Raw genomic sequence first — 12,098 nt, 5'->3', positions numbered from 1 at the left:
CTCTCGTAATCGGCTTAAATGCCTTATTGCTGCAACACCAAATTAAATTCAGATAACATTGTGCAAAATTCCACTATAAATAGACCTATACACAATATTCCAAATTATATAAACACTTTTTATAATATGTACAAATTTGCTAATTACTAAAAAAAATTACTAAAAATGTTTTCATGCATATAATTTATATTATAAAACCATAAATATACAAATTTCTAAAAATGTATCTAAGCCGATCTATGTAGCTTCCTGACTCTTCATATGAGTCTATACATATTTAAAAAAGTGCAATATATCAAAAAACTAATCCCTTGGAGTTACAACCTGTTCTGGAAACCGAGAGTCATTATTTCTGCATAAATGCAATACACTACACATTATTAAAACATGCTAAAGGCTACTTAAAGTGCTTGTGAATTGTAAAGTGCTTAAAGTGAGGTGCAATTCTAGATTCTAAAAAAAATATATACCCAAAATTACATTCTATTAAAATTCATTTAGCGGTACAGGAGCATGATTATTTTATTTACATTCAATCAATCAATTATTTATTATATTTTCTAGATTTCATTTTACTGGAAATATTTGAATTTATTGTGCGCAATCCTGGCTCTAATTTGTACTTTAACTGGAGTTCTATAAACAATGGTGCAGATCTTCTGTGTTAGTTAACCCATTGGGGTTCTTACTGTCTAACTCAATTATCATTTGAGTTTCCAATTTTCTTAACAGTTTTTCCCTGTCACCCCCTCTTCGTAGTGGTGCTACTGCATTTATCACAAAATAAGACAGACAGTTCAAATTATTGTTGTGTGTTGTTTTAAAATGTCTTGCCACCGGATAAGCAACGTCATTATTAACGATTGCCCTGAGATGCTGCAATATTCTGACATGCACCTGCAGCTTCGTACTACCCACGTAGCGAAGCCCACAGGTGCATGCCAGAACATATACCGCATACTCAGTGCGGCATCCGTAACTGCCCTTGATGGCTACACTCCTGTCTGAAAATGGGGTTTTGTAGTGAGTCGTATGTACACCAAATCTGCACGCTCTACATGATGAACATTTGTAGAACCCCTTTCTCTGCATAAACCTCACCCGTCTGTTTTAATTTCTGGGCTCGATCTAACTAATTGATTCCTCATAGATCTTGCTCGCCTAAAAGTAATAGATGGTGACTCTGGTAGTCTACTAGCAAGTACACCGTCAGTCAAGACAATTGTCCAATTCTTTTTGACGATGGCTTTAATTTTCCATTCTTGCTTGCTAAATGCGGTTATGAGATGAGGACTTTCATTATCAACACTAACCACTGGATCCTTCGATGTCAACAATGAATCACGTGAGCGTTCCTCAGTTTTGGCCCAGGCTCTAGAAAGGGTCATTTTAGAATACACTCTGTCGCTAAGTCTATCCATCATTTCCTTTCCACATCTCTCATAATTTTCTTGGCTGCTACAAATACGTTTCAATCTTAGTAGCTCACCTACAGGAATGCTTTCAATTAGATGACGGGGATGACTGCTGCTGGCATGCAAGGTGCTATTGCCGGCAGTCTTCTTTCTGAATAAAGTTGTTTCTAAATTATTGTCAATGACTGTCACACGCACATCTAAAAACTCGACAGTGGATGCACTGATGTTTGATGTGAAATGTAAATTACATGAATTCACATTTAAACTTTCTACAAACTCTTGTGCACTTTTCACATTCCCCTCCCATATTTCAAAAACGTCATCAATGAAGCAAAGCCAATATTTCACTTTGCTTCTGTTGTGTGTGCCCTCTAGGACCTGTTTCTCCCACCAGCCTACGTGCAAGCACGCGTAGCGGGGGGAGAAACAGGATCCCATGGCTACTCCTCGCTACTGCTTCCAATATTCTTTATTGAACAAAAAATTATTATTGTTTAGGCACCACGCAGTCAGTTCACTGATCATCTTATTGTGACTGTAATATTCACATGGTTTAGTACCCAAAAAATAATTGACTGCACGTATGCCTGCCTCATGTTCAGTACTCGTGTACAGTGATTCAATGTCTAATGTAATAAGACACCAATCGCTGTTCCTCTTAATTTTACCAAGTTTGTTTAAAAAATCACCTGTATCTCTCACATAACTTTGGAGACCTTTCACATGGTCCTGGAGGTAAAAATCTATATATTGGGACACATGTTCCGCCACACTATTAATTGCGGAAATTATGGGCCTGCCTGGCATAGGTGATATATTCTTGTGCACTTTCGGTATTAAATATAGGATTGGAATAACCGGATGTTCTACACGTAAGTACTTAAATTCTGTTAAAGATAATAAACCATTTCTCTTATATTCATATAGCAATTTCTTTATTTCATCATTCGCTTTTTTATATTCCAATCCATTTGATTTAGAATAACACCGTGTGTCCCCCAACTGTCTCATGGCTTCTTTTATGTATTCACTCCTGGGCCATAAGACAATGTTGCCTCCTTTGTCCGATTTATTTACTATTATCACCTGATTTTCAGATAATTTTTTCATCAGCTTGGCATATTGTTCCATGTTGTAATTTTTCTTTGTGTTATGATTATGTTTTTGCACAGTTCGATTCAGTTTCTTCAGGTCTTCCACAACACACTCATGGAAAACGTCTATTGCGTTTTTGGGCATGTTAGGGACGTACAGCCTGATTCATGTAGCCAATAGCGCTCGCAAAAGGGCCAGATTCTGAGAATCTGGCCCTTTGCGAGTGCGATTTTTGCATTTGGTATTCATGATCCCAAATGCAAAAATCGCTATTTAAGAAGTCGCAAATATGCGAGGAATAGCATTTAAGGAATCTCTATTAGAGATTCCTCAAATGCTATTCATGACACATCAAGAAATTGCGATTTAGCACTTTTGGGGCCGCTATTTACCAAGAGGTCAGACCTCTCGGTAAATAGCAAAAACTCAGAGAAATGCTTTTAAAAGCATTTTTCTAAGTTGCATGTTGCACACACACATGTACTTTGGACATGTGTGTGCGCAACACCTGTTCAAATGTGCTTTTTAGGGGTGCTACAGGGTGTCCTTTGGACACCCCTGGCACCCTTAAAATCGCTATCTTATTTGCGAGTAGCAAATTGCTACTCGCAAATAAGGGATACTCCCCATTCATTCCTATGGGCCTCTTGGCCCATAGGAATGAATGGGGAGTTTTTGCGAGTAGCAAATTGCTACTCGCAAATAAAGAACATGTAGGAATCGCTATTTAATTAGCAATTCCTACATGAATGCCGTTTTGCGTGTCCTCAATAGCGAGTCGCTATGATTCGCTATTAGGGCCACGCAAAACGGCCTGTACATGAATCAGGCTGAAAGACACTTTTCGGTTTAAAGGGACTTTCTCCAGCTCCCCTTTGTTTGACTTCTATTGCTCCAAGGCACTCTTGTGTACTTGGTAATTCTTCCTCAAGTGAATTGACTTGATCTGATCCTGATGCTGCCAAATCATGGAGGGTTAAAAGACTTTTTGCATCTACTGCTTGTATCACTTGTAGTGGTGGGTCATTTGACTGAATAGTAGTGACTTGATTTTTGTTGCTTCCTTCTTTAATAGTGAACAACTTTTTTAATTTGAATTTTCTAATAAAGTAGAAAACATCGGCTCTTGTGTTGGCATAGCTGAAAGAGCTTTCTGGACAGAAATTGAGTCCCAGAGCAAGTAATTGCTCTTCAGCAGTCGTTAACGTGGTTGTGGACAGATTTGTAATCGTTAAATTTATTGTTTTTTCTTTTTGAACCACTGCTTTTTCTTTGGCTGCTGTTTTTTGTCTTTTTCTTCTTGCCCTATGTCTGCCATTCCTCCTTTTTCTTGGACAATCTTCGTTCTCGGGCGCAGTGTTTTCAGCCTGTCCTCGACTAAAAAATCGATCTCTTCGCTTAAATTTAAAACTAGATTACTTCCCAAGGTAGATAACTTGCTGCTCTCCATACTTGAAACACTGGATAGAGATACAGTATCACCATCTGTATCGATATTTTGCTCTATTCCGGATGTTCTTGGCAAAACACTTGGATTTGTTTTCTTATCATTAATCTTCAGTTTTTTAGCATGATCGAATTTTTGGGAAAAAGTATAAATCTGTACCAGCTCATAATCTTTTAAGTATCTTGCAAACTTATGTACCTTGGGGATTTTAATCCTGTCTTCATGCTTTCTTAAACGTTCACTGATATCTTTTTTGGTTTTCTCAATCAACTCCTTGCATTCAATATTCTGGCTTGCTACTTCTAATTCTTCGTTAATATTTTTGATTTCATCTAGTAACACCGCCTGATCTATTGCCGCATATTTGATTAGTATTTAAACCAAATTCATCAAGGCCTCCAGGTTGCTCTCACCCCATTCACGTAGCATGGCAGGATTTGGTGCTTCAAAACTAGGAGCTAATAAAATACGCAATCCCAGAGGCACTCGTTCTGCCTCCATATACTTAGTCAAAGATTTATGCTCCCACCACTTGGTAAGTTCATTTTTACTTTTCTTTTCCAGTGTTCTCAATAATTGTTTGATATCTTGATATCTTGATGTTTTTCTTTATATATATATTAAACCATACCCTGGCAAAATAGATAAAGCTGTCTCAAAGTCCATAACTGAAAAAAAAAATATTTTCAATCTTTATAAACCCCCTCCCGTTGAGAACGTAGATTGGAGGACTCATCCTCTTCCTATTCTTGATTTTATTTGCCTTTCTGCCATAAAGACTCCTTCTTGTAAACATGAAATGTGTCCATTCTCCTCTGGGGGTTGGTTTCTGCTCCTCTTAGCACTGAGTGCAGTCTCACTAGCTGGGCATGCTTCCCGCAGGCCAGCCTCAGCATGACAGTTCTGGTACTTAGGAATCACAGTGGAGTGCAGTTCCAGCATACTTAGTGGGACCAGTCATCTTGTTTGATGATGTCAGCTTGTATACAGATGGCGTAGAGACCCCTTACCCTTTAATTCTCCAGAGAATGACAGGGATATGAGATTTTGGGAACAGATCCAGTAAGGAGCAGCTCCCGTCTAAGCCTAGGTCAAGGTGCGAGCTGAACCATCAAGCTGGTAATATTCTGAGGTAGAACAGGAAGAAGGAAACTGGAAAAGGAAGAGAGTGAGAGAAAAAACGAGAAAATTAGTGATACAGGACAGACACTCATTGAGCTGCTGTGGAAGACTTAAAGATGCCTCTCCTGCTTCATGAAAAAAAAACCTGAGCCCAAAGGTAATGTATTTCAAGTGAGTCACAGTTAGACATCTTGTGGCATGTAAGGGAAAATATATGCCAGAACAAGCATGGTGCTCATCAGGTAAATTACGCCACTTTCATAAGTGGTATGCACTTTCAAGATACCTAGGTTGAGTTTGCGGGTTAAGCTTTCTTTTTGTAAGAGCCATGACAAACTTTCCATAACCAGATTTCGTAGGTGCATCAAGAGGAGATCTGCATGAGACTCTTCAAACTGACTTGTTGCTTTGTAGTTTGGTGAACAAAACATCTACGCGAAATCAGCATAGAAAAACTTCTGATGAATTGGACAAGTAAGCGGACTTGTTATATGAGAGAATTTCTGCTGGATCCTCTTTGATCATCAGGCTCAACTCTACTGGGGCCAATGTCTCACATGACCTGTTGGTTCTGGATGATGCTCAAAGTCCACACTTAGCTATTAGTGATCAATGCACCACAGAGTCAGCTTGTGACTGATGACTCCATGGATGCAATTAAGACATCAGCCTTTGCAGACAAAGGAACATCAATGGCCAGAGATTATATTGCATATAGCTGCACATTTGAATATTCTCCCTCTGAGGTTCTTGTCTCAGAGATAGAGTTCTCCAGACCATCTCTGAAGGATTTTGTAATAAATGCATTTTCCAACAGGAGTTTTGAGAGGCACATTCTTGGAATAATGCCCATGGTCCAATGTGAGGCCATTCTTACCTAAATCTAAAGGTCAACTGTCCTCATTGATGTTGACTAAGTCAACAGCAACCTCTGGGAAAAGTAATCAACATCCACAGCAGCATACCGGACTATGCTACGTTCAGATTGGTGGTAGGATGGAGTTCGGCAAGACCAACACAGCATCAAGTACCTGGTTCACAGTTAGAATTTTTTAAAACATTTATGATAATTGATTAGGGGTTAATAATTTTAATGGAGTGTAATCATATATTTGTTTTGAGGCTACTCTTTCACTTTTTGGTACAGGGGGCACACTGTGGTTATAGAATCTAATCAAGCTTATGTTTCTCCTGGCTGCGCATTTATGCATCGAGAGAGATTTCCCAGATATTCCAATTTTGCTGCCGTTTACCAGACCCTCTGACACAGACGGTGTTTTCCCTATTACTCTGTTGTCTCAGTGGTCTATTTCATGTGCCCCTCTCATTACCCTTATCGACGGAAACTACATTGGCTGCCTATCCCCAAAAGGATTGAGTTCAAAGCCATGATTTTGGCTTTTCGGACCAATAAAGGCTCAGGTCCAGCCTATCTAACTTCTTGTCTTCTCCCATAAAGTCACTCCAGAACCTTGCGCTCCAATAACAAACAGTTACTAATCATTCCCAGATTCAAAAATGCTTGATCCGGAGGTAAAACCTTTCAAGTTGGCGCCACCAACTACTGGAATAAACTTCCGCTTTCTCTTTGTCTGGTTCAGTCAGAACCTGCATTCCGTAGATCTCTCAAAACCTTCCTTTTCTGTTAGTACTCTGTTTCTGGTGTTCTTTGCTGTCTGATCACTAGCGCCGGGACACCCCGTTGGGGTAGCTGCACGCTTTACAACATACACAAATAAATAAATTGCCCTTGATACCAACGGTTCTCCCCTAGGTCAGAAAAGAGGCAGCAGGGATAGACTTGGTCATTCTCTTTTGGACTCAAATATTTTGGTTCCCTCTACCGAGACACTTGGTAATAGAGAAGTATCACCTCAAATTGTTTGAGTCTTCTTCTCTGTTTGTTTTTTAGGTTTAGAAACTATGATTCCTGTTTAATACCTGTGAAAGCTTCTATTTCTTACATGAAAAATAATTTGGCTGTGAATCTTCTTCCATTACATCCGCTTACACCACTCTAGAAGATTTCACTAGAATACTCTCCTATGACCTGGTCGCAGTCATACTGGTAAGGTGGAGTAGGGATCTGTGACCATAGCAACATTTGCTCCCAGGGACTCTGTTCTGTCCTTTGTGCCTACATTTATTTCCAGTGTTCATGGCGATCAGGATGTGATTTTGCTAGCCTTCTTTGCAGAAGAGTGTTCTCCAGAATGATCATTTCTTCTCTGAGGAATAGGCACTGGAGATTTATGAATCCTGAACACTAGACGCTCTTTCAGAACATCTCATGAAAGGTTCATACTATCCATTCCCAACCTCAGCACATGCATTATTCTGGTAATTTGTGTTCATGTAACTTAGCAATTTTTTTTATTATTATTATTTAATTTATTGCCTGTTGTTCAGGAATGCTCTAACCAAGAGGCATTGGTAAACTTGTGCTCTTGAGGGTGCCAGTGGTATATAGCTGTTGGACAGCCACATGGGCCTTACATCATGTCTTTGTTGGAATGTTAATAGATGAACATGGGAGATCTTGTATCAATTACTGTGGAGACTCTGGGCCTGATTTAGATACTGGCGGATCTGGTACCGCCGTCACTTTTACGATGGTTTCTATGCCCACATACTTGGCGGTCCACCCTCTCTATTAAGATGTTGGCAGGTCTAGGGACGACAGTCCGTCCGAGTGCTGCCATCTCCACTAGAATTTTCCTCCTGTGTTGACAGCGTCATAGGCACAAGCGGTGGTCGGAGGGAGTCCAGTCAAGTTTACCACTGGCCCAATCACAATGTGCTTCGTTGAGGAAACTGTGGCGGGGACACCTCTAAACTTGAGTTGAGTGGACAGTTTTATTTTAATTTTTTAGCAAATAGAAAAAAATCATTGCAGTTTTATACGTAAATCAATTTGTAAGAAAGAAGGTGATCCCAACAGGCGCAACAACACAATGCAAGTTAAAATAAGCAAATGAAAAGTGTGTTGGTGCTATACAATTTATGTACTTAAAAGAGTTACTGATCCAGGATGCATAAGTGGTTGGTACACACTCTGACATAGAGTGAAATGCTCCAGAATCAATTATTGTGTCAAGTCAACATTTCAACCCTAAAAATATAATTTAGATAGGGTCATCACCAGGACAAAGGTTTGGGATGCAATGTATAGGATGAATGCATAGATATGTTCTGAGCGCTTTTGACGCATGGGATGCTTCAGAGGAAAACTCACGAATCGGACCACTCAGGAGTGGGATGGTAACGAGTTTGTTCTATTATTTTAATTATTTATTTATTGTGTTCTATAAAGCACGAATATGACCATCACAGTATCAGAGCACTGTACAAAGAGAAAGCTGATGAGGGCTACTGTACAATAAAGCACACCAGTTACTTTAGATCCATAGAACATAGAGTTTGCGGTGGTTGGTATAAAACAGTAGGATACAATATCAAAAAGGGTGACTGACAGTTTCAAAAGATCTATAATGGCACAAGTTTTTCTAGTAGTGTTACTTTAACTTCCTTCTTGAAAAGCCAGGGTGCGGTATTTGCTCTTGTTGCACTTGGTAGGGAGTTCCATATAATTGGAGTAGATTCAGCTAAAGTGAGGCTGTACGTTTTCCTTTTTTTTAATCTGGCTGGTTCTAATATAAAGGATTTATCACTTCTAGAACCCCTTCCGCCTCCTGATAGCTTGCTCCTCTTCTGAATGTATTTGAGTCAGAATTGTGTAGCGCTTTGTGTGTTATGTATGCAACCTTCAATTGGATCCTAACTTCAATTGGCAGACCGTTGAGGGTCCTGAGTGATGGGGAAATGCAATCATAATGATGTATGCCTGTTACAAGTCTTGTTGCTGTATTTAGAGTTGTTTTTATTGATGCTAGGATGGCTTTAGGTAGACATATGAGAGTTGCATTCCCATAGTCATGTCTTGAGAGCACAAGTGATTAAACCGCTGTTTTAAGGTCATCAGATGTATGAATGGTTTTAGTTTCCTTACAAGGTGCAGATGTAGGTTAGCGCTTCTGGTTGTGGCTTGTATGTGAACTTGCATGTTTAGTTTTGAGTCTAGTGTGATGCCTAGAGATTTATCAGATTTGCAGATGGTTTGGGTGTCATTTAGGTGAAGAGACAATGATTGCAATTGTAGGGATCTAGGTAGTGGGGAGAAAAGAATGAATTTGGTTTGCGAACATATTCAGTTTTAGATGGTTGTGTGCCAGCCAGTCCTGTGTTTTCCTCAGTGTGTCATCTAGTCTCCGGATATCCTCTTGAGTTCAGAGTTTGATGTAGAGCTGAGTATCATCAGCATACATGTAGTATGATGGTTTTGATTGTTTAAGGGTTTCAGTGAATGGTTCCATGTATAGATTGAAGAGCATTGGTGAGATTGTGCATCCTTGCAGAATGTCCCTGTCAATATCTGCTACATCAGATAGGGTGGCGCCGATTTAGACTCTTCGTTGTTGGTTCTCCAAGAAGGAGATGAACCTGAAAAGGACGGCTCCGATAGTCCCATTCGGAATTCAAGAGTTTGTATGAGGCATTTCTGGCTTACCGTGTCGAGCTCGGCTGATAAATCTTGAAGAATTACAAGCCAGAATTTATAGGGTTGGTGTGTTCCCTAGGTTGGCTACTATCTTGGCTGGGGATCGAGTTGCTTATGGTTGTGATTTTTCCTTTGTAGAAATTAGCAAAGGCGTTGCATATGTCAGTTGAGTTTTTTGCAATTGTGGGCTCTGCAAGTTTTCCTGATTGTTGTTTTATCATAGCAAAGATTTTTCTGGGTCTGTTCTCACTCTGTGTAGTTGTTATCTGATCGCTGCTGTATTCTCATTCCAGATAGCCTTTTGGTATGAGATTCTGTGCCTTCTCAATTGTTCTAGATGGGTGATGTTTGGGTCCTTCCTCCAAAGTCATTCCAGATGTCTTAATTTCCTTCTTTCGTTGTTTAAGTTTTGATTGAACCAAGGCACTGAAGGTTTTATCTTTTGCTTTTTTGTTATAATAATATGGGAAGAAGAACGAGCTTACCTCGTCTTATCACTCTCCTACTTTGCTGGTGTTATCTTATCAAATACATACACCTATGTTGCATACCACAGATTAGTTGAGACAGTTTCCCTGTGTGGCACTGCTACTTGGTCATCTTTGTATGTATGTACGTATGTATGTATGCATGCAGGGGGAGGTGTTAAAAGTAGAATCAACAAACGTGAACATCACCGACGCCATCTTGCTTAACAAGAGCCATCGGCCGCACGGAAAACGGCATCCATTTTAGGTGCCGCGGCCATCTCACGCTTTGCGAGTCACCTACACGTCTCCCTGACTTTGCAATCATCCCCGCGCGCTGGCAGCCCCCAAGCACACATGCAAGAGTCATAAAACATCCTCAGCGCGACCCTACTCCGGAGCCACTTCCCGTGCCGAACCCACATGCCCTTTCATCCTCCCTGCTCGAGCAGGCCCTTCTGATATCCCTCAACTGCACCTGGTCACTCGATCCGGTCCCAGGCTGTAAACCAAGCCTTGCGGACATACTTTATTGCCCCCACACTGCAGGACGTGTTGCGCACACAGAGATGCATGATCTTATCATCTACATAACTCTTAGATCTGACCGATCCCACGCATTTACAGTCCCCATTGGAATGTCCGGCTGTGTGATACCAATCATCAATCAATACTCGGGTGGGGGACTACCAACTGTTGGGACTCTGTGGGAACCTGCTGGGGGTGGGAATTCCAAGGATATTTGACCACCAATAAACTTACTGTAAACTGTATATAATATGGGACCGCGGAGACGTTATTAGAACACCTCCTGAAGACATTGACTTGTGTCAGGCCTGTTGTGTTCTCTACTGAAGCAATAAACCGTTCTTGCTTTCCAGATTTCCAGCGCCTGTCTCTTTATTTGGTAAATATCGATATTGGGATTAAAGGCGTCCTACGCCGAACAGCCTTGTTATTCGTTAAAGATTGGCTGTTTTCCCCATAGGCATTGCATGTTTACACCGTAGCAATCTATCAGTGAAGGTACAACATGCTGACCCACTGCCTTCGTGTGAATACCTGTGTATTGAAGTATCCAGTCAAAATAAGTACTCATGCAAATTGCACACTTTTTGTGACCCGCCTCGAGACAACCTTCCCTTCATTGAACAGCTCATGGACATCATTGCGGACAATGAGGATTTCCATGGCACTCAGATCTTCCTGGGAAATTTCAATCTGAATTGGAATGATGGAAATGGTCGGGGGGTCAATAGCCTCAAATCTTTCCTTTCTGACCTCAACTTAATTCCACTCTGTGACAGTCCGACTCACATAAAAGGAGCTACCTTAGATCTTGTCATTGCCAAACCCAATGCCATCCTTCTAGAGTCTCTCTTTTGATTGGACAGATCACTTCTGCATCACCTTCCTCTCCCTGACTTCGGAAAGTGCATGGGGAGCCCAGGCTAAGAACCCAAAACAGATGAAAAGATGTCTATTTAATATCAACTCACAAGATTTGACCGACCTTTGCGATAACATTCTGTCCCCGCCATCAAACATGTCGGACGTCCATGACCTTACGGACCACCATAACAAGGCTATGCTTAATATACTGAATGAGAGTCTTAATTCCGAAAGAAGAAACTTCAGAATGGCAACAAGGCGATGGCATTCCCATCCCTCCCTCGAACACCTACACCAATTGAGATCCCGGCGATGCCTCTACAATAAACACATCAGGTGCTCAAAGGCTTCCTTCCTCAGAACGCAACTTGACCATGCAAAAAACCTGCACAAAAAATGTTTTAAATCATCAAACTCACAGTCATTTCAACCTCTCACCACTGGCTCAAGGTTCGCTGCCGAGTTGTGAACAGTTTGTGGACTTCTTCTTGGAGAAGTCTGTGAAGATGGAATCTGTCTTACGCGCTGCCCTTGAGCAACTGTCGAGCTGCCCACAGACCTCCCTTCATCACCCGAGTGCAGATACACTCCATATGCTC

This window comes from Lissotriton helveticus, chromosome 3_1 (assembly GCF_964261635.1).
Source record: "Lissotriton helveticus chromosome 3_1, aLisHel1.1, whole genome shotgun sequence".
In the NCBI taxonomy this organism is placed as follows: Eukaryota; Metazoa; Chordata; class Amphibia; order Caudata; family Salamandridae; genus Lissotriton; species Lissotriton helveticus.
The sequence above is the reverse complement of the archived record's forward strand: the minus strand, read 5'-3'. Positions refer to the sequence as shown.